This window comes from Myodes glareolus, chromosome 15 (genome assembly GCF_982192425.1).
Source record: "Myodes glareolus chromosome 15, mMyoGla1.1, whole genome shotgun sequence".
NCBI classification, from domain to species: Eukaryota; Metazoa; Chordata; class Mammalia; order Rodentia; family Cricetidae; genus Myodes; species Myodes glareolus.
This window is the reverse complement of record NC_142040.1, coordinates 49,616,809-49,644,131: the sequence shown is the minus strand read 5'-3', so window position 1 is coordinate 49,644,131 and position 27,323 is coordinate 49,616,809. Positions and strand designations below refer to the sequence as shown.

The following is a 27,323-nucleotide window of genomic DNA, read 5'->3' as shown; positions in this document are numbered from 1 at the left end:
TTCCCAACACTGCAGGATCAGCATGCATCTCCCACTTAAAGCTTTTAAATACTTGACTTACACATTTCTGAACACCCCCAGTGGACTGTCGTGGTCTGGTTTAATCCCGAAGAAAACTGAGGTTGAAGTAGAGCTTTTCCCAGCAATAATACTCTCATTTTTGATAAATTATTCTATTTCTCGCCACCTTTGAGACATAGGAGAGCTTTTATGCAATAAAGAAGCCATTTGTTGCTGAATATTTCAGTGCATGTTTCCATATTTCCCTCATTTTTAATGCAAGGGCCATTGACAGCATTATAAGAGAATGTGTTTTAAAAGCAGATTTATGGCAAGAGTTGCAGGGGAAACAGATGGCCGCTGCATCCTTGCAGAGCTGAGCTGCTGAAAGGAACGGGGCAGAGATGTTCTTATTCTCATTTATGTGCATGGCAGCGTAACTTCCGTGGAGGAAGGCAGTGTTACTGGAAAACCCAAAGCGATGCCTGCCGGAGGCCTGGCTTCAATTCGAGCTCCATCTTTTGACTTCCTATATGCACTCAGCTATCACTGGGTCGCACATGCTGCATCTGAGATGCAGGAGACGGAGGGGCAGACATCAATGACGTCCTGACGACTATTGAGGAAAAGGCAGGAATTCCCAGCTACCTGAAAAGAAGCTCTTCTGGAAGTCTCATATATTTGGGCTCAAACAGAATGGCTTTTTCCACAAGTGTGATTCTTTGGGATTTCTTTTTTAATTTTTTTTTAGTCATTTTACAAGCCAACCTCCCCTCCTCTTCCTCCCTCATCCTCTTCTCCTAAAGGGTAAGGTCTCCCATTGAGGAGTCAATGAAGCCTAGCAGATCAAGTTGAGGCTTAACCAAGCGCCTCCCCCCACATCAAGGCTGAGCAAGGCATCCCACCATAGGGAATGGGCTCCACAAAAGCCAGCTATGCACCAGGGATAAATAGATCTTGGTCCCGTTGCCAGGGGTCCCACAAAACAGACCGAGCTCCACAACTCTCACATTCTGAGGGTCTAGCTCAGTCCCATGCAGACTCCCCTAGCTGTCGGTCCAGAGTTCATGATCTCCCAAGAACTTGGGTCAGCTGTCTCTGTGGGTTTCCTGTCAGGATATTGACCCCCCCCAGACACCCCATTGGCCCTACCCCACTCATACAATCCCTCCTCTTCTCCTCAACTGGACCCCAGGAGCTTAGGCCAGTGCTTGACTGTGGATCTCTACAATTGCTTCCATCAGTTGCTGGATGAAGGGTCTAAGATGACAATTAGATTTGTCACCATTCTGAGTACAGGTGAAGGCCAGGTCAGGCACCCTCTCCACTACTGCTAGGAGTCTTAACTGGGGTCATCCTTGTGGGTTCCTGGCACTAGTATTCTCCCTAACCCTATAGTGGCTCCATCAAGATATCTCTTTCATTCTTCTCCCTCTCTATCCCTCCCCCAACTTGATCATTCCATTTCCTCATGTTCGTATCCTCCATCCCCTCCCCTCTACCCCACTTGCCCCCAGTTTACCCAGGAGATCTTATCTATTGCCCCTTCCTAGGGCAACCCATGCATCCCACTTAGGGTCCTCCTTGGTCCCTAACTTCTCTGGGGCTGTGGATTTCTAAACTTGCGTTTTCAGAACCACTCCCTTGGATGGAAGTCTTTCAGCTGAGAAGCCATCGAGATGGTTGGTTTTGGCCTGGATAGCTGACAGCAGGACGTAGAAAGAGTGATGGTCTCAGAATGACAGTCCCCATCCATATCCTTGGTCCTGCGGTTTTAACTCATGAAAGGATTTTGAGACAGAAGGCCATATTGAGAAGCCTCCGTGGAGAGGCAATTCTGATGTTTCCTCAAGAAGAGTCAATGTACCAATGGAAGTGTGAGATTTAACCTCAGTTAGATGCACTTCCAAGGCCCCAAACCTCTGCCATTCGCATGAACTGAGAGACAGCTCTGGCAAGGGAAGCCAGCTCTTCAGGGATGTTTTCCTGATGTTCTCATGATGAAATGCACCGTGTCTTTTGTGGAAATTAATATTCTCCATCTGGGGCAGAGGTCCTTATCGGACCGTCTGGCTGGCTCACAGCGCACTCTGGAAAGGCTAACCCGTCAAAGGGCTAATTGCAGAGACTCAGAAACAGGTGTCTGTCTGGTTTCAGTTCTGGAAAGGTGAGCTCTTTTAGCCTCAGGATGTTGCCTAACCCCGTCTATCCTGGGCATTTAAATCTCTCAGCACCTGAGCAGCAAAAACAAACAGAAGAAGGAAAGAGTAAGCCAGCAGGAGGGTAAATTAGTGGAAACCCAGGCTGAGAGGAAAGCAGGCATCACAGTGCCCTCCTACTCAACCATGCTGTGGGTGGGCTCTGTGCTTACATGGTGACAATGGAGATCTCTTAGAGTGAATGGAAGAGAAATAAGTGAGCAAGGGCTTGGAGAAGGCAAAACTGAATCTTTTTCTGTATGCTCTAACCTCAGGGTTTCAAAAAAAAAATCAAAGTTTCTATAAACAGTAAAAGCCACCTACTACAGCTTACTGTTCCCTGCTTTACGTTTCAGTGACTTATCAAACCCTATAAAATTGCTATTAAACAGAATTATCATTAACCTGTGGCTCAGATGTAGAAACTGAGCCTTGCCGTGTTGAAATACGTTGTGAAAAGTTCTCATCTGCTGAGTGATGGAGCTGGACCCAAGACTGGAAAACACAAGAGCCCACGTGGGCTGTGCTCCTTATTACCTGACAGCTTGAACTACCCCACGGGCTCTGACTGCAGTCCGTGCAGGCCCTGGGGAGCAGATCCAGGATCTGGACAGGTCCACCCCACATTCCTCGTGACATTTTCAAGACAGCAAATGTGGGAGCTACAATCACAAAGAAAGCACATTAGGGCGCGCTGCTGGGAAATGAACATCCACAGCTGGCTGCCTGCCTAGGCATAGGAACCTGGTGACTATAGGAGGTTGGTCGCTAAAAGCCAACTGCCTGTGTTTGGATGTCCCCTCAATCATGTCGTCACGTCCCAAACCTGCACTCAAGAGCATAGGCGTCAAACAAGCCAAATCTTGCAGCTGCTTCAAAAACATCCATGAGTTAAGTGAACAAGCTGGAGAGTGCTCAGGCTACATAGCAAGCCGAGCAGAAAATACTGGCTGTTCTTACAGTAGATGGGTTTGTAACTCCCACCGCCATCACTGCCCATCTCCCATAAACAACTCAGTTGATAGGTCTAGAATCTATGAAATATAAAATCCCTAGTGGTACTGCAAGGACACCTGTAATACTCATCAGTGCAGGATGTTGGGGTCATTTGCTCTCCCTGAACCCACAGTCGAGTTAACGCTGTCTAGGATGGAGGACTCTCACCCAGGACATCACACAGTGGGTTTAAGCGCTGGTGGCCTAGCTTAGCTGGACTGGATGAGCCAGCGGTGAGTTGGGAACTGCCCATCTCAGATGTCAAGTAGGCTGGAGTATCTCAAAGCATAAGGCAGAGGCTGGAGAACCCTCACTTCTAGTGGCTGAGGAGTGGCATGGCCATTCCATTGAAGGCCACAGAGCAAGAGGAACAAGGGAGCCAGTGGCCTCTGGAGTAGGAATTCCTTCTATTTCTTCTAGCTCCACTGGCTGTCTTTGGAAGAGGTGGTTAGAAGGCATAGGCCCTTGAGCACAGTTTTCTAGATTTTCTGTATCTTCTAGGAGGAGTTCTTGAAGAGCAGGCCGAGGTAACCAATAGCGAGCAACTTTTCTCACGCCTATAGAAGCCGAAGAATTTCTGGAGGGAGCATTGGGCTGCTGAGAGGGGTCACATTGGAGGCAGGTGGGGTTCATCTTGGGGTGAAACTTAGGAGAAAGGGAATTTGGTGGACAGACATTGGAAAGAGGTCTCCCTTCCTGTTTCTCTAGCAGAGGTCACATGCTGCAGGCAGCCGGGACCTTGAGACTTTAAGCAAGCAAAGGAAAGTGGAACCCTGGACATTACTGCAGGAACAATTATATTCCACACAGGAGGAGATTCTGTATCACAGGAGCGAGTCAGGTTAGTCAAAACCTTGGGATATTGCCTGATAAATGACAATCGTTCATTCTGGCAACTTCTTCTTACGGTCTTGTTCCCTTCTCTCTGTTTACTTTGGATTGTCTCTGGGGTCAAGTGTGAAGTTGTTGTTCTCACCCCCACAGTCCAGACTCCAAGAGCGCATCTGTGGCTGGGACATAGCAATCAAATGACCAGATGTGCAGCGTGGGGCTAAGAGAACCCAACAGCTAAAGACACAATCTGGCAACAATCTTCTGCTATTTGAAACTATTAAAAGAAAGAGAAAAAGACGGGAAAACTTTTGTATTTAATTTGGTTGATATCTGGTTATTTTTTAAGTATAATTTTTAAAAAGGTATTTGACATCATAAATATTGAAGCAACTGCAACTTTCCTGAGTCTGGTGTAAGCGTAGATAAATTGCAACCACTTTAGAAAACTATTGACTGCATCTCCTAAGGTTGAATATGTGAATACCTTATGGAGTACTGATTTAATTCCTATGAATACATCTAACAGACATATATAGGCATGCACACCAAGAGATGCGTGCAAGAATGCTCACTACTGCATTATTCAACAAAGCCAAGGCATAGGTGTTTCTCTTACACAACTTCAAAATGCTCTAGGGCTCACTTTTGCTCTAGCAACTTACTTCCTGCCATACAGCTTCTTTAGGCTCTCAATTCTTCAGGAAAATCGAAGCACCTGGGAGAGTTTTCCCTTACGGCAGTGTCCTTGACCACTGAGGGACAGAGCAGATGGACTATGGGTAAATGTTTCCACCTCTTGCTCCCCCTGGTAGACCATGCTGAAAAGCATTTCCTAAGCCCCTGACAAAACGCAGGGAGCCACACGTCCACATTTTATCTTTGCTTTTCTTCCCACGTCGCTCTCTCCTGGTGTCTGGGAAAACATTCCCACATAGACTGTCAACAGGCAAAATCATCTCTCAAGCTTTCCTATGGGGAAAACCCTAAAGAAAGAAAAACTCAGATTTGGAAACAAAATGAGTAGATAAATTGTGGAATATTCATAGAAAGAAATGTTGCATTCAACTGTTCTAAAGAGGGATGAATCTATAAATATAAAGTTAAATCAAAGAAGCCAAGCTAGCAGACGAGGAGGAGAACCATGCAATGCTGACTTCTGCTTATAATGTGTCTTTGAATGCATCAACTCCCACTAACTGAGGTTTCCTGCCCAAGATTAAGACAGTGGAAATTTCAGCATGAGTGGGGAGGCGGCTCAGGACTCCACCATTGGCAAAGAGCTATTGGTGGTTTCTGGATACGGGAGAGGCATTCTGCTTTAGAGACATGGACAATGGTAGGTGTCCCGTGCCTTCATGGATAGCCCCATATCCATGCATATATGGGAAACTCTAATTAGACTCATGGGATTAGTTATTAATGACAAAGGAAAAAAACAGATATGAAATTGGGATGGAAATGAACTGAAGAACTCTAGGGGGATTTAGAAAAATGTAACAGTAGACAGACCAAAATACATTGTATAAATGTATGCAGATTTCAACTAATAATATATGTTCGTCAACTTATTATTACTATATTAACATATATAGTACTAAATAAAATATGACTTTTTAAAAGACAGATACTAAAGAGTACACTCTGGGAATGGAAATATGGTTTAGCAGTTAAGATGTCTACAACTCAAACAAACAACACAGACTCAGTTTCCAAGACCTACATGGTGACTCACAACCGTCTAAGTCTCTACAGCTCTCTAGCGCAGAGGATTTACCCTGTCTTCTGATCTCTGCACGCTCTACATGCACATGGTGCGTGTGTATCTACTCAGGCAATTCATATACACATAATATTGAGTAGATAATTGAAAAATAAAGGTTATACACTCTATATTCAATTTATGAAAAGTTCGTACATAGCTAAAACTGAATCTGGAGACTGATTATCTTTGGGGAGAGGAACAGGGTAGTGATTGGTAGGCTAAACAATACAGAGGGATTGTGAGCATATTGCCAAGGTTCTAGTTGTTGAAATATTGCTGAATCGTGTTCACTTCTTAGTAATTGCTTGAGTTAACCTTTTCTATTTGGTCAGTAGTGCTAGGCTTGGAATAAACATGTTTTTAAATGAATTAGAAAAAATTTATGATGACCAATTCCTTTGTCATGTTCAATAACAATAAACAAGTTTGTTTCAGAAAGCCTACCATTTATATCCACGGTCCATAGTATGAGACACCAACTTTGCTTCCTGTCTAGACAGAAAGTTCAAGGAGTAAAAATGGCCCTAGCAACAGGGTGTTTCGAAACAGGGTTGATGGTCCACAGCTCCAGTCAAGTGGCATAGCTGTAAAGGGTACTGCAGAAAATCAAAAGCAAAGGATAAATTCAGAGAAAGAGGGAAGGAGGAAGGACATGGGGTGGAGAGAATATAAAGGGGGAAGAGAAGGGAAAAGAAGAGAAACAAAGGCAGATTTATGATGTTTGCCATTGCCAATGGTGTAAGTAATGCCACAATGGATGCGCTCAAGGTCCCAAATGCCACTGAGTAGCTTACAACATGCCTGTGCATTTTATCACATTCTCACAAGAACCCCGTTACACCGCCTACTCCAGGCAATCATTGCCGTGTGTGAAAATGGTTCCAGTGTGTTCTGATCAGGGAATTTTCTGAGAAAAGCCAGAAATCTGGATTTGCTTGTGAAAATTCTTATCGTAAAATATGTTGACAAGTTCAAATTTTTCCAAACGCTTGAAAAGGGGGGGGGAAAACATTTCTGAAAACTAGTTCGGGCTCTCAAATTACTGTTTCTGACCTCTGGTCTCCACATCAAGCCTTTCACAGGACGGTCTCCCAACCTGAAAACTGATGCTAACTTTTAGCACATGGGCTGTGTGGAACATGAACTCTCCACTGTATGACTATAAGACCCAGAAATGAGCCTTGAAAATGAGAATTGTAAGACACAGAAAGAGGGCTGGAAAATCTGAGTCTAGTTCAGCTTTACTGTTGAAATTATTTAACTGGGCCTCAGTTTCCCCACCTGTATTCGGAAACTTGGCAAAAGAGTTAACATGGTAGAACATCCAGGATTGTGTAAGGAACATGGGTGAGACTGTCCCTGGGGACTGAACAAATGTTATAACATGGTAGACCCTGCTAGGTGGCTCTGAACCATTGTATAGGAACTACACTTTGGAAATCCACTCCCTTCTCTCCTCCTACTCTCAACTCATCAAACGGGAGCAGGATCCTTCCTTCCAGCTGTACTCACGGTTTGTTGGGAAGGCCTGTCCTTAAACTTCATGATCTTCAGATGCCTTGACATCCTGGGGACAACCGTTCAGCTCCCTGAACTTTGTATAGCAAAAAGCTCCCAGTCTTGGGGCTGTTTACAGCCAGGCTTGAGCTGTGTGGCTCTGTCATTGTTAGCAAGGAATGTCATCCAATGGCATTTCCTCCTCTGAATTCCTATGTCATAGGGACTGTAACAAGAAGCATCAACTGTTTCAAAAGCTACCTCTGCCTCTGGCACAAAGTGTCAGAGGGAACTAATTACACTATCCTTGACTTACCAAGGTGTCTATTCACAGACGCTGGATGGCCATCTGCCCAGAGGTTTGTGAAAATTTGATCTTATGTCTCTTTGTATTTAATTTGGCCTTCTTCCCTCTGTTATTTTAGCGATTCAGCCAGAGTTAATATTTCTACAAAATTCAGACAGGTTTAGACACGGAGATTCTGATCTAATCCAAATTTGTGGGCTCAGGAATGCTCCCAGGAAGATGCTGGCGTGTATTTTGCCGAAGTACATTAACTCTAGGAGGAAGCGTGAGACAGTTGGCTTTGAATGTCCGAATGGGCACTTAGGTAGCTTAATCTGTGCTGTTCGTTTATTTTTAAAATATTATGCACATGTTTCCTGAAGAGAGAGGGTAGGTAACTAGACATCAGTCTAAAAAGAAAGGAAAATAATCAGTAATATTGATCTTGATTTGTCTAATTTTTTTCTGTTTTGTTCATCATAGATCTTGTATTAATTTTTATTTTGCACTAGAATATATAAACTTCTGGATTAAACTCTTTTTCGTGTATTTGTGTGTTTGGTTGTAGCAGGATCTGACTCTATAGCTCAGGATAACCCAGAACTTGCTTTTAGCGGGTCAGGCCTTGAGCACATGGCAATTTTTCCAGCTCAGACCCCTAGTGGTAGGACCATAGGCGTGGGTTCCCCACTTTCCCAACTGTCTTATTTATCTTGGTTACTCCATCTTTTCAGAGACCTTTGGTTATTGCCCTTGGAGCCACTGTGCCGTCCTTGCCCTGCCTACAGCTGCTTCTCTTAGTAAAACAAGTTCACTAACGACAGACACTGAATGTACTTAAAAATCGTCGACGATCATTTGAATCTAACTTAAACATGACTCTCCTCACAAGGGCATGGATTTGTGGTAGAAGAGACACAACACCAACAAAAAAAAACCCCACTGACCTAGGAATCCAAAACCCAGGGCTGGCTTTAGTCTGGATACACTCAGGTAGATAGATGGCTCTATGCTTCTCAGGCACTACATATCTTTGGTCTGAAAATAAGGATAAGCACTTTTTTTCTTTTTCAAATGGTCTCTAATATGTTATAGTAAAATATTTATTTTAATTACTGAGTTCTTGGCAACAATAGTAAAAGCCATGGAAGGAAACTTGAGTGTGTTCACTGTCTTGGTTACTAGATGCCATAGCAGGGAGTCTTCTCAACGAGATCAAGAAACCCCCGTCATAGTCATTGGAGACCCCTGCTACTATAACCCAGCAATAGAGCAATTCCTGGGTCTCCCCTATCTTCTATGCCTTTACAAAGTACTTTCTTTCTAACACCCCCATCAGCAGTCTACCCAGCCTTCATTTCCTGGGCTTTCAATCAAATCGAAGTGTTATTTTTTTTTATTGACTGATTGATTCCTTGAGAAAGGGCTAGCCCAGGCTGATCTCAAACTCATTATTTAGCCAAGGTTAGCCTTGAACTCCTGATGTTCTTGCCTCCACCTCCCAAGTGCTAGGATTGCAAGCTTGTGCCATCATGCCTGACTCTCAAAGTCAATATCTTTCCCTGGACCATCTGAAGAGGCCTGGCTAATGCCTGTATCTAACTGCAAAGGAGTTTGGGAGAATGATCTACCTTCTTTCTGGAGACACTGGATGCATAAATTTGAAGAGTTTGAGTAGCTCAAGCATCCTGGGGGCAGTTCTAGGCAGCTATATGGTAAGGCGAGCACCTGCTATCAACAGGTAGAGGTAGTAGACTCAGAAAGCCATCGTCAAACAGTCACCAGGGCAGGGAAGTAAAGACTCCCCTGGAGCATCCTCTCCTCTTTCCTGAAATCTCACACTCGCCCCCACTCTTTGCCCTGCCCCTCCTGGGTGAACCATTCCAAGCAAGGTAAGTGAGAATTCAAACTGAGACTGTCTTCATCATGCGTCTCCACCATTCACTTAGACCCTCCTCATTTCCTTGCGGTAGTAATTTAGTACTAACGCAACAAACAGCTCTGGCCCACGGGAGGCTCTATAGATTCATTAAGTCTGCAAATGCTTGGGAAAGGCATCCGTGAAGGCTCGCGGCCAACTGTCATCATTATCATCAGCTTACAGACACTCGCCCAGAAGGCAAAATATTGCAAGGTCTGAAAACCTGGCCCCAGCCCATCTCTTCATCTCGACCTTGCCTGAAAATCAATGTCTTCTTAGTTTCTTTGTTATGGATTCTTCATGGACCAGGATGCCCACACTAGCAAGCTACACTTTCCCCTGTTAGCTGAGGCTTCCCACCTTCAGCGTCTGCCCTGGTCTAAGAAACAAAAGCTTTAATGTGTTGTAGTTAATACAGGTTTCTCATTCTTTGTTTAGGTTTAAAAGTTGTACATATAGTTCTCTCTCTTTCTCTTTCTCTCTCTCTTTCTCTCTCTCACATCTCATCCTCCGTACAGACACACCCACACACCAATACAAGCATGCATGTATTCATCTGTATAACTGCTATGCCCCTCCCCCCTGTTTTTTAGTGTGGAATGGTTAAGACAGGATCTATGTGCCTGTCCATTATAATCCTCCAAAAATGTTGGAAGCAGTTAGTGAGGATTTTTTTTTCCCCTGAAATAACTTCTACTTTTATGGAATAATCTTTTATCATTCTTTCTTTTTTCCCCACTCTTCCTCTCTTCCCCTCCTCCCTTCCTCTTGTTTATCTCCCCTTGTCTTTCTCTGCTTTGTCCAATCCCATTTCTCTCTCTTCCATTTTCCCTAATTCTGCTGCTTCTCTTGTTATGATCCAGATTCAGATTATAACAAGCAAGAGTCCTCTTCTTAGCTGGGTAGCTTACACAGCCTGGTGGTTCTGTAAGTGTCCACATCTTACAAGGCACTGCCTGGGCCAGTTCTTTCTGGATAACTGAACAGGATTCCAAATACAAGTGTCCAAGCGGAACACTGCACCTCAGCTCCTGCCAAGCGAGTGAGTGGGGACAGAGCTCAGCCTATGTTTCTCTTTCCGCGTCATGTGCCCCGGGCCAGGGCTGTACTAAGTGAAGGGAAAGGCATGCTTCTATAACTTTGTGACTAATCATAGCTCGGTCTGAGTGACCAACTAAAGAGGCACAGGTAGGTCCGGCACAACTGCTTCCCGTAGCACATCCACTCAGGGCAAATGTACTTGTTTACTTACAGTTTGATTGTTTGATTAGATTTCGAGAGAGGGTCTTTCTATGCATGCCACGCTGCCTTTGAACCTATGCTCATCCTCCAACCTTGACCACCCGAGGGCTGAGATTACAGCTGTGTGCCACCATGCCCAGTTTGACGTAGGCTATTTCAGCCTGCATCTCAAAACAAATGCCCCATCCTTTCCTCCCCAATTTCCTATTCAGGTCAAGTTGGTGGGCTAGAGGATGCCTCCGTGAATGCATCCCACCCCATTGCTTTGTAAACTCGCGTTCTTCTCTGCAGAAAGTAAGGGTTTAAGTGCTCATGGCCTATTAGATGGACTGCGATTGTGAAAGAACAAGTCATGGAAACTCTTCTCTGTGGAGTATGACTTCAGCATAGAAACAATAATCCCAGGGAAGAACTTTCTTTTGGAAGGCTCCCATAACTTGAAGGAAGCTGGTATTCAAAGAATAACAGGTTTAATTAGAGGAGGAGGAGGAGGAAGTCATGGAACCAGCTCCAGGATGCCGCAAGCGCTGTTTCCATGAAGTTCGCAGCAGCTTCAGGAGATGACAATGATGCCTCTCTGTGTCATGCAGTTTTACTCCAAAGCCCTGGGCACTTCAAGCTCTAGACCTATTCCTAGTTTATGAGACTCCATGCAGCTTGTCTCCTGCCTCGCGGATGGGGCCAAGAAAAGAGACCAAAAAGATTGTTTTCTAATGAAGTAAACAGGCAAGAGCTGGAGGAAGGTGGGAAGAAGGTTGGCATGTGGACCATTTTGATGTGCTTTTAGCCCAGCTCCCAAGTGGCAGCTCCTCCTTTGTTTTCCATAATCACCTCTCAAAACCCTTTATTGAACTCCTTTCCTATGCTGGTCCTTGTGCCAGGCTGTGTGTGACTAGCTAAACTGCAAATTCCTCCCTGGGGCACCATGCTGCCCATCTTCCCATTGATTTTAGGACTTGTCCCCTAATTAGCAATCAAAAGATGGCAACAGAAAGGGAAAAAACAGATTGCCTTAAAAAAAAAACAAAACAGGGAAGGCCAAAGCATGGGTGTGAGGGGCGAATGATACAGGCAGTTGGGGCAGGCTAGAGAAGAGAATTCAGAAGAAAAAGGCAGGAGTGAGGCTGCAGAAAGGGGAGATGTGGAAGGGTCCTTGCTCCGGATGGGAAAGGAAGTGCCATGTTGAATCACTGATGTGGTAGCCAGGACAGTCTCAGTGTCCCACAGACGTGTCTTTGAGAATGGAGCAAGGTTGGTTTGCAAAGGCTGACGAGACACAGTCGGTGTGGCAGAGTGCAGTTACCTGTCTTGTCCCTAAGGTGCTATTTACCTACAACTTTTAATTAGTTAGCCATTGCTTTGTCAGGGTCAGCACAGGAAACAGAAACACTCGGGGTATTTCCAGCTGGCAGAGCCGAGGTAGAAGAAATCTACCTCTTTTGGCGGAGTTGCCAAAAGAGAATAGGTTTCAAGACAAAATTGTCCACCATATCCAAAGAATAGGAGGTTGCTGCTGCGATTGTAATCAGGGTCTTTCGCTGCTTCACCCATTTAACCAGAAACTGAGGCAGCTTTGGACATCCCCATATCTTCGGCACCCATACACCAGACACCACAACTATAGAGGCCTCTGCCTCCCCCTGCCTCATAACCCTAGGCAAGAGCAGCCCCTAGCCCAACCAGATCTTCAGAGTGTCGCTGGGACAAAGCCTGAAGAGGCCACCTTAGGTATCCTAAGATCTCCATGGAGACAGCCGTCACATGATGCATTTCATGATAGCCTGAAGGTGGGCAGAGGGGTAAGACCTTTGGATGGGTCACTTCCTTCTAAACTGAAGTAGTTCCCCTTGGAGCTGCCATCAGGAAGAGAGGAACCCGTAAAGTTCTTCTTGTGTCCCTAGCTTCAGAGTTACCACCTGTATTTGAAACTCACTAATTTTCTTGTCAATATATTAGCAATTACATTACCTTATATTTTGTTATATTGTATGAATCTATGTTGTTCTTCCTCAGATTGCACATTTTCCAAAATGTACAACAAACAAGCAAGAAAGGCCCCCACTCCTGGAAAAAAAATGAAACAAAAAACAAAACTTGGAATAAATAGACATTGGTCATAGAATGGGCTCTATTTGTTTTATTATTGTCTCAAATTCTTAAGTCCCACCAACACCATGGGTACCTTTGCTTGATAAATGGTCAAGTAGGCCTATGTGGTTACTAATACTGTGTCTAGGAGGCGGTGACTCTTCTCAGGTTGTGCTCCCCAGATGTCTCAGTCTCCTCGGCCTGGGAGAAGTAAATGGATTTAAGCAACAGCGGAGGAGGTTCTCACAGAGCTGGAGGCCGGGATTAGGGAGCCAGCCTGACAGGCTTCAACTGAGGGCCTCCTGGCAGACTGCAGGCTGTTGTTTAACTGTATCTTTGTGTGGTGAGAGACTGGAAGAGCTTTCTGTGCTGCTTGGGAAGTCTCTGGTCCCATTCAGAGGGCTCTGCCTCGTGACCTAACCTAGCCATTGCCAAAGTCCTGATATATCACAGTAGGACTAAGGAGCTAAACACAGGAATCTGTAGGAATATGTACCTATCACCAACACACACACACACACACACACACACACACACACGCAAACACACAGGCAAACAGACACACACACACAGTGACACACAGAAAGATACACAGATATACACACACAGAGACACAGCAACGCACACAGAAAGACAGACACACACATAGACACTAACAGACACAGACAGACAGACACAAATACAAACAAACACACAGAGACAGACACACACACATACACACACAAAGACACACACACACAAAGACACACAGACAGAAAGGCACACACAGAGACACAGACAGACACAAACACACACACAGACACAGACGGAAAAACACAGACACACAGACACCAACACACACACACACACACACAGACAAACACACACAGACAGACACAGACAGATACAGATAGACAGATATACCCACACACAGATACACACACATATAGACATACACAAAGACACACAAATAGACAAACACATACACAGATACACACAAAGACCCACACACAGACACACATACATATACCACAAATAATAAAAACCCAGCAACAGATATTGGGGTTCAACCTGAAGATCAGAAAGGCAAAGCAGCCAAGCCACTAGAGAGCTCTTACCTCTATGAAATCTTCAGACTGAAAAGGTAAATAGTATGGCTGATTTTTGTTCTGATCTTCAGGTAAGCTTTATTTATTGAACTACAAATGAACTATCACTACACACACACACACACACACACACACACACACACACACACACGATTTCCTGGGTGCCATTTCTCTACCCTTAAAAGCATGGTTTTGATAAAACAAAGGGAAACGACACCTGGCTACAAAACTGATATGAAGCCAACTGTTTAATGAGAACATATGGCTAAGTTTCTTCAAGTGGTGATAATGTGATCACAGCAGCTGACATTAAGAATGTCATTGTGAGCTTTTGCACACTCTGGGCCATTGCCTCGTGGTATGCTTGGGAGAATGTCACCGCAGGCCGGCGACGATCAGCATCCTGTGAAAGATCCGGATTGGGCTGCTGGCATTCCTCAGATCAGCTAATGACTAAGTTACTATTACAACACTTTATCAAACTGCATCAATGTTGTAAACAGTCTGAACGTACTATTCTCTGACACTTCCTTTAGTTGACACAGACATGTTTTGCACCAGCCTGATGTGTGACTCACTGGAACATTCTTTCACTGGATGAAGGAAGTAGGGAGAGAACTTGGTTGGGTGGCAAGACATGGGACTAGGACTGTTTTCTGCTGGCGAGTGTCTTGTGACAGCAGGATCTTCACACAACTCTGCAGGGCAGTGGCACAGGACTCTACTGGCATTCTTGGTGTCATGAATTAATACACTAGACAGCTGGATTGGAAGGCAAAGTCCAAACCCATTATTGTTATTGTTATTGTTATTATTATCTCTCCAATCTAGATAGTTGATATACTATCTAGAGGAGAGGCTTCATTCCTATTGGAGATGGACATCCACTGTACTGAGGGCTCTTGACTTCTGAGAATCAATAACTCTAGACCAACGTGGGTGTTTGCTCACTTGGTTTTGGTAAGAGAATTTTGCCCTTGGGGAAGAGACTGTCTCCTAGAGGAAGTGAAAGCCACAAGGTCATGTTGGGGACAGACAATTGAGCAGCTTATCCAGGTCCTGGGCCTTCCCTGCTAGGCAGCCTTCTTTCCTCCCTCTCCTTACCCTTAGCAACACTCCTCATCTGTTCTCTCAGTAGAGTGCAAACGCCCAAGAGAGACCATTTGGCATCTTCTCTCATGTTGGTTTCCGCCCGAGTTTTGCAGTTCTCCCAGGACCTATCTGTAGCAGACATTCATCCCCTTGGCTAAAAGCGAGCCCAGCTCCCTGGGAGATCAGTAAGGCCAGTGCCAGGAATGTACAAAGTGGAGAGAGGACTCTTCTTTTGAGATTTTACTCCCATGGCACCCAGTGTGATGTTCCCTTATTTCTGCTCCAAGCTGGTTGCTCTGGCACAGCTGGGTGACTTAACATTGCCTTGAATTATTTATCAGCTTCTGCAGAGAAACAAAAGCAGAGTCTCTCTGTCTCCCCCAGAAGTTACTGCACTACTCTGTGACTGAAAATTCACCATGAGTCGCCTGAACTCTCCAAGACACTTGGGAAAGGACCAGGGGAGGGATGCACATCTTCTCCTTGAAGACCTCTGGAGTCCTGCTGAGTGGATGGCTCTGTCTACTTGGTCCTTATTCTTTTTATCATCTCTCCCTGATCAATAGAAAGGCAGGCAGACCTCCAGTTGGATAACCTCCATAATTTGACCGGCACCAGAAAGGAGGACAAATTCTCCTTCACCCAGTCCCAAGGTGCCTCCCCCAACAAGCTCCACACATCTGGTGCCTGGCAGCCTGGATTCGCATAAGAACATGAACGGTAGAAACAAGAGTGGCTTTCTTCTCACTGCCACAGGATTTAAGCCTCTATAAACCTCATGCCCTTGATGTTAACTCCAAGCCCTTGGAGCTTACTTCTCCAAGGAACTATAACTTGCCAGCTAAAGCAGTGGTTCTCAGCCTTCTAAGTGCTGAGACCCTTAAATGCAGTTCCTCGTGTTGTGCTGACCCCCAACCATAAAATTGTTTTATGGCTACTTTATAATTGTAATGTTGCTATTGTTATGAATTGTAATATACATATCTGAGATGCAGGATATCTGATATGTGATCCCCCAAAGGAGTTGCAACCCACAAATTGAGACCAGCTGAGCTAGAACTAGTTCCCTCTTCATCTCCTCAAGGGAACATCCATCACCTTACATTAACTTCCTCCTTTCCCATGCCTGACTGGAAGGAACATTCCCTCTTCAGACACTGATGCCTTTACCCATACCCCAGATCCCCTCTGCTGAGCCCCCTGCTCTTCCATGAATACTTCAGTAGCCCATTTTATTAATAACATTTATCATTATTATGATGAAACATACAAAAGCAACTTTGGAGGAAAAGAGTTATTTGGGGCTCTCGGTTCAAGAGGATGTAGTCCATCAAGGCAGGGGAAAACTCAGCAGCAAGAAAGAGGTATCTGGTCACATTGTATCCCATGGTCAGGAAGCAGAGATGAATGCTGGGGCTCAATTTGTTTTCCCTTTTTCATTCAGTTTAGGACATCAGCTCATGGGATGATGCTACCCATATTTAGGGTGGGTTTCCCCACCTCAAGTGACCCGATCTAGAAACTCTCTCCAAGACAGGTCCAGAATTTTGTCTCCTAGTTGGTTCTCAATCCTATCATGTTGACACTATTAATCATCCCATCTGTATTAACATCTGTATTAACGCCTGTATTCAGCTGTCTTCCAGAGGTGCTGTACTAAGCAGGGAACGAGAGGCTTGGGAATGAATTACTCCTCTGAACCTAGAGCAGTAGCAGGCTACCGTCAACAGTTGGAGGATTTTGGTAACCTTTTTCAATAAGAAGTTAACAGTTCCTCAACAATGCCACTGTCAAAAGCCAAACGTTGACTGACAAACAGGCACAAAACTTTCCCCCTTAATTTAGCTTTCTAAGTTTGGCTTCATTTTGCTGTCAACTACACCAGCAAGCATCTTGTTTACAAAGGTCACTTTGTCCCCTCATCACTTGAGAAGTCAACAGAGGGACAATAGAACCAGCCCGGGACCTAGGGGAAGCGGACTTTCTGTATTTAGCTGACTGCTGAAGAGACTTTATACCTTGAAGGAAAACACACGTAGCAATGTGACCCTGGAGTCTACATTGAAAACTGGGAAATAACCCACCACAGGTGAGAACAATAAAGATGTAACTTCTCTAGGCTTCCACTTGCTCATGCAGGGATGGTTCAAAGATTAAAGGAGTTAGTTAATTCATAGAAAACCATTAGCTAGAACTCGGCACATAGTAAGCACTCAATAAAGTTGTTTGTTATTCTTGGATTTGCTCATTTCCCATTAATGTACATAATTCTTCCTTTGGCCTTACCACCTCTGCCAGGGTTTATACCGTCTTTGCTGCTAATTTTTTTTTTTCAAATGCCCAAATTCTATTCCAATTTTCCACTTCAGTCTACATTCTCAATTTTATTTCTTATTTAAATCTTCAAACATCTGTTGGATTTCTAGCAAGTGTGCTGGCAGCCTGTATTTCTGGCTGGAAAGAATTTCAAGGGACGTATGCACCGCTTCTGATTCCTGCTGTTCCTATTTGCTATTTTCCAGCTGTGCAGTAGTATGGAAACCACAGGCATGCAGTGGAAGCCCTAATTTAAATTTAATTCTTTAGCAGGCCTAACTATCATTGGCTTTTACCTGTGTAACTCTGAGAAGCTAAGTTAGAAGCAAATGAGTGAGGACAAGCCGCAGACACAAGCCCACTGAACCATTCTTTTGAAACATAAAACCTGCCTGAGAGTAGAGGAAAAAAAAATGTGTTGCCCTCTCTCTGATCCTTGGGCATAAATCTCACATCTCTATCAAGACAGTACCCTCACTATTCCTGATGTGCCTCTCCACTGGGGCCCATGAATAGGCACATAGGAGATGATTCTGTTTCCCACTGGCTGTGTGACTTTAAAATAGATCACATTGTCCCTCTAGTCCCTAGCATTTGAAAAAGAGAGGTAAGACTATCTCAGGAGAGACTGACATGCATCTGTCTTGCTAATGCTGCATTCCCAGGGGAGATCTGTGAGGGTCAACAGCACATTCCTTCCCTACAACCCTGACTGAATCAGCACACGAGTTGACAATAATGATTCCTGCATGTAAGCTACTGTGTCCCTTTGAGGGTGGACGCTCCTAGAAGCAGCCCTCCCATGAGCAGAAAAAGACAATCTCGGTCATTCTAGGTTAGGGTCACAGTTGAACTCCTGTGACGAAGCACGACTCCTCACCAGCTCCATGTGGTTGCTTTTAAGTCCAAAGTGAGCCTGCTGCTGGCCCATCTGCCTCATTCAGTGGCTCCAGCCTCAACTGCATTCGCCCACGGGGGCTCTGCTCCCAGCTCCAGCCAGGGAAGCTAGACATAATCAGCATGGAGCCTAGCACTCATGTGTAGAACTTCCCTAGTGCTGTCTGCACTGTTTTAACTCTACAGACCCCTTTTCCTTGGGATGGGCTTGCAAGAGGGAAACTGGTATGGGATGGGTGACCTCCATTCTGCCTGTGTACAGTGAAGCTCACATTGGGTGGTTTTCATGGGATGGCGAGGGCTTAGCTTTGCCTTCCTCAGACTTTGTCTCAAGTTCTGTGTGACCTTCAGTGATTTTCCTCATCTCTTTAGGAGTTTACTCTGAAACAAAATCTTCTTGGTTACAGCATTCTTTTACACAATTAGAAATTACCCCGAGCCCCCAAATATCTCTCATTGTATCTATTGGGTTGTAGCAACAGCGGGCCCCAACTCCTTGATCCACGGCTTTGTTTTCTATTGTTTCAGTTACTCATTGTCCAAAAATATTAACGGAAAATATCAGAAACAATCTTGGAAGTCTTAAATCATTTTTTGTTACAGTACATAATTACTCAAATTTATTAATTGCTGTTGCTAATCTCTTACAATGTCCAACCTACAAATTCACCTTTAACATACTGTTTACGTATTGGGGGAGGGGAGTGGAATGTGACGTAGGTCCTGGTATTCAATGTGGCTTCAGGTATCTACTGTTTTAAAACACTGGCCCCATTGGTAAGAGAGGAGCCATGCACTGATGTTTGCTTTAGTAGAAAATAAAGCCAGGTAAAACATAACACACAAATACAAACTCATCTGCCATCGTCCAGATTACCCTTCAAACCCGTCTAAATAAAGTTTTGGTCTTCAGCTTGGCTCTCCTGGGAGGTAGTGAGAACTGGTAAGAGGCAGGGCCTGAGTGGAGGCCTTCAATCATTGGCTGCACCGATTTCATCCTCTGGTTTTACATCCGAGTTGCTATGAGATAAGTAACTTTATTCCACCAAGTGGTCCTGACAGAATAAGCTCCGAACCACAGGCCCAAAGCCACAGGACTGCTTAGCTCCAGGTGGGCTGGACCCTCCAAAGAGCTGGGAAGCCTGGACAGCCCCTTCCCCTTTGGACATTATCTGTCATAACACCCAGCTGAGATCATTAGAACAAGGACGTTCCCATGCGCCGTGGAATTTCTGGAAAGCGCAACAATACTCTTAAGAGAGATTTGATTTATAATCCAAATGGAAATCGCTTTGACCTTCCTGGCCTCAGACTTCCCCTTGAAGACTGCCCATCGAAAGCCTCGACAGTCTCCCATCACACGGGGCACGCAGGATCATAAGGAAGCCAAGGGCAAAGCAACTAAGTTCTTTTCAAGATGCCACAACACACTGTCACGCTTTGTAGTTTTCCACCTTCAGAGACGTGGCAGCTACATGGGTAATGCTGCCTACAAAGTCCTTTCATTACCGGGTGTCCTGTTGGTTGCCAGCATCTGTCTGGGGTACGGGGGGAGGGTGCTCAGGACCTCCTCCCATCTGACTTCTTCCTGCCATGCCAGTTCTGGCATTAGCACTCGAGGTACAGCCTGTCCTTGGAAGAACGGTACCACGGAAAATAACTCCTGGGGTAAGCTGGGAACTGACATCTGAAGGTGAGGCTTTTCGCTTGTCCCAGAGAACTCATTGTACCTCCTGTCCAATACTTTGCTGGCAAACACACAGTACCAAGAGCCAGACTGTGGGGACCCGCAGGAAGGAGGGTGAGCTGCCCAGTAGGCAGCACTAACAGAGTGTGGCTGAGGTCATAGAGGGGAACAATCTCCACCAATGGGGATTGAGAGGCCCACGTGAGCCTCGGCACTTGGTTCAGGAAAAAACTAGACTCCACTCAGGGTCTCCTAGGGCTCTGGAGAGTGACAGGCGACAGGATGGGCCACGTGTTCTCTACAGAGCAGCTCGCAGTTTTGTAAAACTACATCTTTCATCCAAATGATGACTTTATCAATGTTTCAGCACTGGGGTTGAGTAGATGTCGGATTGGTTATTCTATTTCTGGTGTAGGAGGTTCTTCTGTTTCTGTGTTGCTTTAATTGGTTGAATACAGAAACTGCCTTGGCCTTTTGATAGGGCTGCATTTAGGTAGGCAGAGTAGACAGAACAGAATTCTGGGAGGAAGAAGGGTTTTCCTGCCCTAGATGGACGTTAGTTAGATTCATGCCGGTAAGTCACAGTCAAATGGTGATACCGATTATTAGAAATGGGTTAAATCAAGATGTGAGAGCTAGCCAATAAGAGGCTAGATATAATGGACCAGGCAGTAATTTAATTAATACAATTTCTGGGTGGTTGTTTCAGGGGCTAAGCTATCTGGGACGGCGGGATGCAGCCCACTCTTCCTATTACATATTTCTATACTTTTTCTATCATCTCTCTAATTTAAACTTCTTTTTTAATTAAAAAAAAAAACTTTTCTCACCATCCCCTCTCTGGTAGAATACACTGCAGGACAGAGGGGAGCCGATGACACACCTTTGCCGTCCACTGTCACATCAGCTTGAGCGAGTCTGTCATGGAATACAGTGTTTGCCCTTGGGGGTGGGGAACATCTACTTCACAGTCTCTTGGAAAGCCAGATAAGTCACCCTGACAAGTCAGGTCCAGTCCAGAGAAGGAGCAACCTCACCCCCGGGGAACAATGCAGAAAGGACAGGTACCCATTCTCTTACCCTTCCCTTTCCAAACTCCTGTCTTCTCCCCAGGGCAGAGTGCTACACAACAAGGCTCTGTTCTGGGACTCCTAGAATTTTTGGAAAAATTGTGTAATTCTTCTTACACATTTTTAGATCAAGGAGCATATTACTTTGGAAGTTTAAATAATTGAAACTTACTCAAGTCAATGTACAGAAATGCCACTACAAACTTTTTACTTTTAAAATAAATAAGTATAATTAAAATAAAATAAAAATATAATTAAAATTTTTAAAATTTTTTCCCTTGTTGAACTCATTTCTATTCTATGTTACCCATAGAACTTTACATTAGTATGATATATACTTCTATGCTTGATAATTGTTTATAGGTTAGTATATCATTTCTAGACAGAAAATATTTTAATGAAAACTTTATGTATTTTATTTTATCTAGATTATTTATTTTTTATTATTAATATAAAACTGAAGAAAATCAAGACTCTGAATGCCACTAAGTATTCTTGATCGATTTGTCATTGTAATTTGCATTAGCATATAATTGGGTGAAATGAAATTATGTCATGAAGTTTTAAACTAACAACTAACACCACTAAAGAACAAAGCCTTTTAGAAGAGATTAATTGGTGTAGCATGAATAATAAAAACCAAGAAATGCCCTTGCCTCAACTGCTGACAGTATGCTATACTAACCGGGACAACCAGGACACAAAAGAAAGTGACTGTCAAACATTGTCAAGACAAGGAGAGACAGTCCTTTAGAATATTCTGCTTCAAAGAAAAGTCTGTTAGATATGCTAGGCCTGTAGGTCAAAGATGGATGCCCCAACACTGCGGAGGAACTTTGGGTGGCTTTCCAGGCAGCCAGCTGTTCCTGTTACTTCTCACATTTTTTGAAAGTCTCTTGCTTGTATTTCTTGTGTACTCAGTTAATATTATTTCTTTCTTGGGTCTCTAAGAGAGTTGAAGACTAGATAGTTAGAATTTTCTTGTTTACCAGACTCAGAAAAGAAATTCACTGAAGAAGTATAAGGTCTAAAAGGTCCAGACATGTTAAAAGATAATTTGATAATGCAAATTAGAATAGAAAGTGAATTAGGTACAACATTTTGGACTCATCAAGATAGGATAAATATGGAGAATTTTCTCTGAATTTGTCCAATGCAAATGGACTAGACATTGTTGATTTATTTACTGCCTGTATATATTATATATAGTTATTGTACTTAGTGTATACAGTTTTTCTATATACAATGTTAGTTATAGCTTTCTTTTTAAATTTTAGACAAAAAGGGGAAGTATAATGGTATATTATTTGTGTTTTAATAAATAAAGCTTACCTAAAGATCAGAGGGCAAAGCAGCAACACTAGTCAGCCATACAGGCCAGGGAGTAGTGGCACACACCTTTAATTCCAGAACTCAGGAGACAGAGCCAGAAAGATCTCTGTGAGTTCAAGGCTACCCTGGGCTACACAAGCTTAAATCTGTCTGAAAAGAGAAACAGAGCTCACACAAAGGTGATTCAAGCCTTTAATCTCTCAATTATGGAGGTGGAGACAGAAGCCATAATGCTGGACAGAGAGAGGAATATAAAAACAGAAACTCAGTGGGGTGTGGCGTCTGAGGATTCATGGACACGGATCTCATCCCTTTGGTCTGAAAGTTTGGTAAAGGTAAAAGGTGTCTCTAGTGGTTGGCTGATTTGTTTTTATGATTTTCAGGTGGGAACCCCAATATCTGTCTCTGGGTTTTTCTTATTCATGTTACAAATTGGTATATTCTGGATGAATCTTTTTTTATTGCAAATGACAAACACATTTTGTGACAATTGTCAGCAAAAGTCAGAGAAGCTCTTGGCCCTGGATCTATGCAAAAGTTGGTGCAAACGAGACACTGCATCCCAATTAAAAAGCGAATATGGATTTATGATGCATGATCACCTTTTTGGCAAAAACTCAAAAATTGGTTCTCCATGGGTTTGATTAAATATTCTCATGTACCTTTCTTTCATTTGTAGCTATAATCTTTAACCTTTTCCTCCTTGAAATCAATGCCAAATGTGTACCCAAGACACAGGCATCAATGAATCAAACATTCATTTGGCATCTTAGCAATTTTCCTCCAGTTGACTTTCCCTTAGGAAGCGCTGCCAGGTCTTTCACAGCGGGGAAACAACAATGAGTATGACATCCCAAGGTTTCTCCACAGAATGAGCACAGGGAAGGACCACACAGAAATAATACTTGAACTTGCATCCTTGAAAATTGCCCATCCTTGCATCTCTTCCTTGAAAACACTTACTAAGCCCAGCATTGCACTGTCCAGGGGCCCCCTTTTTATCAGTCCCATGATGGGATGTGCTCCACTATCCATGTCTTCATGCCCAAATTCTACAGCCCTCATTTCAATGGGCTAACTAGAATAATCTTCCTCCATGCTCCAGGTCCCTGTCCTTCTCCCTTCTCCCATTACTCTTCATCTTCCTAGCACAGCTCTCCTTGAGGACTTCAGACCTGAGTGTGGGGAGAAGGCCATGATTGCAAAACCAGAAAGGAATTGGAGCCCCAGTACAAACCTGGTCCAGAAAGTAAACTCCAAACAGAAAAAAAAAAGAAAAAGAAAGAAAGAAAGAAAGGAAGGAAGGAAGGAAGGAAGGAAGAAAGAAAGAAAGAAAGAAAGAAAGGGCACAATTTTTTCTACCCAGATGGCAAAATGGTATGGCTTAACAAAACTAGATACGACCTAGCCCTATAGAGTTTCCCTCATTTGCATAATGGACATGACATTTAAGAAATGACTCATCTTCCCCAAAGGAAGACACAGCCTAAATGGAGAGACTTCCTTCTCCCTCGCCAACTGCCCATTACCCTACATACCCCAGCAATTCTTCTCCACTCCCATGGCTTGTGGACAGTTTCTGGGGGTCTTGCTTCTTGTTAGGAAAGTAAGGGAGAACTCCCAGTTCTACCGCCAGGATCCTTCCTGACCTCTTTCTTCCCTCTTGTAGAGTCTTTATAACAGGGCACTCCAATCAACAAACTGGTCACCCACATAGCTTCTCTGTCTTTTCAAAGAAGGTAGGAATAGAAATTGACAGAGGAAAAGAGAGGTTTATATATGGTTTGGTCAAATCTGGGGAGAGAAAGATTGCTAGGGTTTTTTTTTTCTGCCTTTTTTGCAGTAAGTCACAATTTTAAAGAGAAGAGAAGAGAACATAAAAAGTCAAGAAATATGTGTGTTGGGTAGTTTTATGTCAACTTAAAAAAAAAGTTGGAGTCAATTGGAGCCATCTGAGAGGAGGGAATGTCAAAAAAAATACCTCCATAAAATTGGGTTGTAGGTATGTGAAACATTTTCCTAATTGGTGATTGATGTGGGAGAGCCCAGCCCATTGTGGGTGGTGCCATCCCTGGGGAGGTGGTCCTGGACTCTATAAAAAAGAGGCTAAGCAAGTCATAGGGAGCAAGTCAGACAGCAGCACCCCTCTCTGGCCTCTGCATCAGCTCCTGCCTTGAGGTTCCTGCTGTGTTTGAGTTTCTGTCCTGACTTCCTTCCATGATGAACAGTGATATGGAAGTGTAAGCCAAATAAACCTTTCTCTCCCCAACTTGCTTTTTGGTCATGGTGTTTCGTTGTAGCCATAGAAACGTGAACTAAGATAAATTGGAACCGATGTACAGACAGGATTGTGGGGAATGGCTGTGACAGACCTGACCATGTTGTTTTGGAGAGGATTGTGGAAGGGCTTTGGAAGATAAGAATGTTGAAAGCAATGCAGAAGACATCTGGCTTGTGAAGTTCAGAAGGAAGTTCAAAGACTCCACTGGAGCTATTTGTCATTTTGATTTAAGATTCTGTGGTTCTGGTTAGCTGGGACTGAAGATTCACCTGTGATCAACAAGACCCCAGAACTTTTAAAGTGAAACCTTTGCTTTGCTGGGACACTCGATGTTGGTCAGCTGAAGCCAAGAAATTAGCAGCAATTAAGAAGAGACCAGCACCACTGAGGTGAAATCTTCTGGAAAATGTTTCCTGAGAGTTAACAGAGTTCCAGATAAGGTCAAGATTGTACTTTGTGCTGGCAGCTGAACTTGGTAGTGTAAGTCACCCAGGTGATACTGGTTTTGAGATGAAAAGGAGTCATGGAGTACAGATGGAGGCTGGCACTATAGGGGGCCAGGGGCCCTTGGTGTAGGTGCAGCCTCCATGGCAGCTAAAGGCTTAGGACTGAAGGGTTCATGCAGAGAAGTTGAGGTTTCACACCGTGAAGAATGTCTATGAGAGGCTATTGGTGAAAGTGCAGCCTGGTTGCCGTAGAAGACCCCAGCATTGGAGGTGCCAGCTCCGTGGGATGACCGCCAGGAACAGCAGCAGCCCTGGAGTGGACCCAGCTGGAGCCTAGAAGACAAGCAGTGTGTGCTGCAAAGGGCAGAGCTGGACAAGTGACCCAAGCCCCTTAGAGAAACTCAGAAGATCACAAGTGAATCTCAGACATTGGATGTTGAGTATTTATACCTTTGGAGTCTGGCTTTGCTTTGATTATGACTATGCCCTGTTTTTTCCCCCTTGAAGCAGGAAAGTATTTACTTTTGATTTTGCAGTTGCCCACAGTTGATAGATTTTGAATTTTAAAAGACTTTGCATTTTAAAGGAGACCGAACTTTTAATTTGTTTGAATTTCTAAATACTGTGGGATTTTTCGTTATTTGTATTTTTAATATTTTTAATATTCATCTTGGGGATGAATGAGAAAGGAAAGTCTGTAGCTTAACAGTGATGTGTTTGTGTGTCAAGCTGACAAGGCATCAATTGTGTTGGATGGTTTCATGTCAATTTGACACAACTGGATTCATTTGAGAGGAAGAAAGCTCATTTAAAAAAAAAAAACTTCCACAAGATAAAGTTGTAGGCAGACCTGTAAGGCATTTTCATAATTAGTGATTGATGTGGCAGGGCCCATCAATATTGACTACCATTGTGGGTAGTTCCTTCCCTGGGCTGGTGGTCATAGGTTCTGTAAGAAAGCAGGCTGAGCAAGCCATGGATAGCAAGTCAGTAAGCAGCACCCCTCCATAGCTTCTGCATCAGCTCCTGCCTTCACATTCCTGACCGATTTGAGGTCCTGACTCCCTTCGATATCAACAGCAGTGTGAAAGTATAAGCCAAATAAGCCCTTTCCTCTCCAACTTGCTTTCTTGTCATGGTGTTTCACTGCAGCAGTATAAGCCCTGACAATATGCACATGTTAATCTAACTGTGCAGTAAGTTCTCAGGGCTGTATGAAAAGCAAATCTTTTCTCAAACTAGAGCTGGGGCTTCAAACCTCTCCTTCCCCCAGAATGGTAATACTGAAGTGATTTTAATTATTTGAGAGTCATTGTTCCAATAGTTTGAACGCTAATAGGTGGGTGCACATAAGCATCTCTCTGTCGAACATCTCTTCTCCTGACAGAGCTATGGCATCCGGTCACTATTCTCCCTTTAGTGTCTAAAGGTTGCTGTACTTAGGCATCTGTCAGTTTCTACAGACATCAACCTGAAATGCATCCCAAACTCAACGTTGATAGGCTTTTGTTTGTTTGTTTGTTTTGGTGGGGGTGTTAAGCCAGACCTATAACTCGGAAGATTAAGTCTTTGTAGTGATAAACACAGACAAAGGAAAGGACTTGCTGAGCTGTGGTCCTGATGAAAGTGGAGAATTGAAGGTTGCTAGGTGACTGGTCAGGAGAACAACTCATGCTCAAACAGAAGAGCCCTGTCGGCGTTCCCCTTCAGAACCGATTCTCGCTTCCCACTCACTCCAGCAACATTAGAATCCTCAGAGCCAAGAGAAGAAACAAATTTGGAAGGACAGAACGAAGGAGGTGGTGACCTCTCAGGCTCCAGCTCTCCCTTGTGACCAAGGGAAGAGAGAAGGGACTGACCTCTGTGACAAAGGCAGGTGTAAAGAGACTGACCTTAGGTGATGTATCTGGGAGAGACAAGACTGCCTCCTCATAGTCTAACGCTCTTCCAAACATCTTCCATTCCATCTCCTTGAACGGCTTCTCCAGGCTGAGCAACCTTCTTCACGGGCAAGCAGGAACGAGAATGCCCAAGCACCTGGATCCCCTGAGGTTACCATGGCTCAGGAATCCAGGGGTTTCTCCTTCTTCAAGCCTCAGCCTGACAATTCAAGAAGTTCCAAGAACTTTCTGGAAGTGAGGTCAGGTGACCCATTTGAATGAGTGATCTGCAGTCATTCTGCAGCCATAAAAGAATGTGTTCATTTATAATTTTATCAAGCTGCAGTTTATAGCCTACTTAATAAAGCTATTAGCTACATTACAGCCTGTTATTCTTAACAAAACCTTTA

The 27,323-nt window shown here is 44.0% G+C and overlaps 1 long non-coding RNA gene across 1 annotated transcript; it reads right to left on the bottom strand.

Moving 5' to 3' along the window:
- Nucleotides 1-1,469: 1,469 nt before the first annotated feature.
- LOC146891571 (uncharacterized) lies at nt 1,470-27,038 on the bottom strand. The gene is made up of 3 exons (XR_014997017.2): nt 26,926-27,038; nt 2,736-2,860; nt 1,470-2,234 (listed from the first exon to the last, which is right to left on the bottom strand). It is a non-coding gene; the product is annotated as an uncharacterized LOC146891571 (long non-coding RNA).
- Nucleotides 27,039-27,323: the final 285 nt, after the last annotated feature.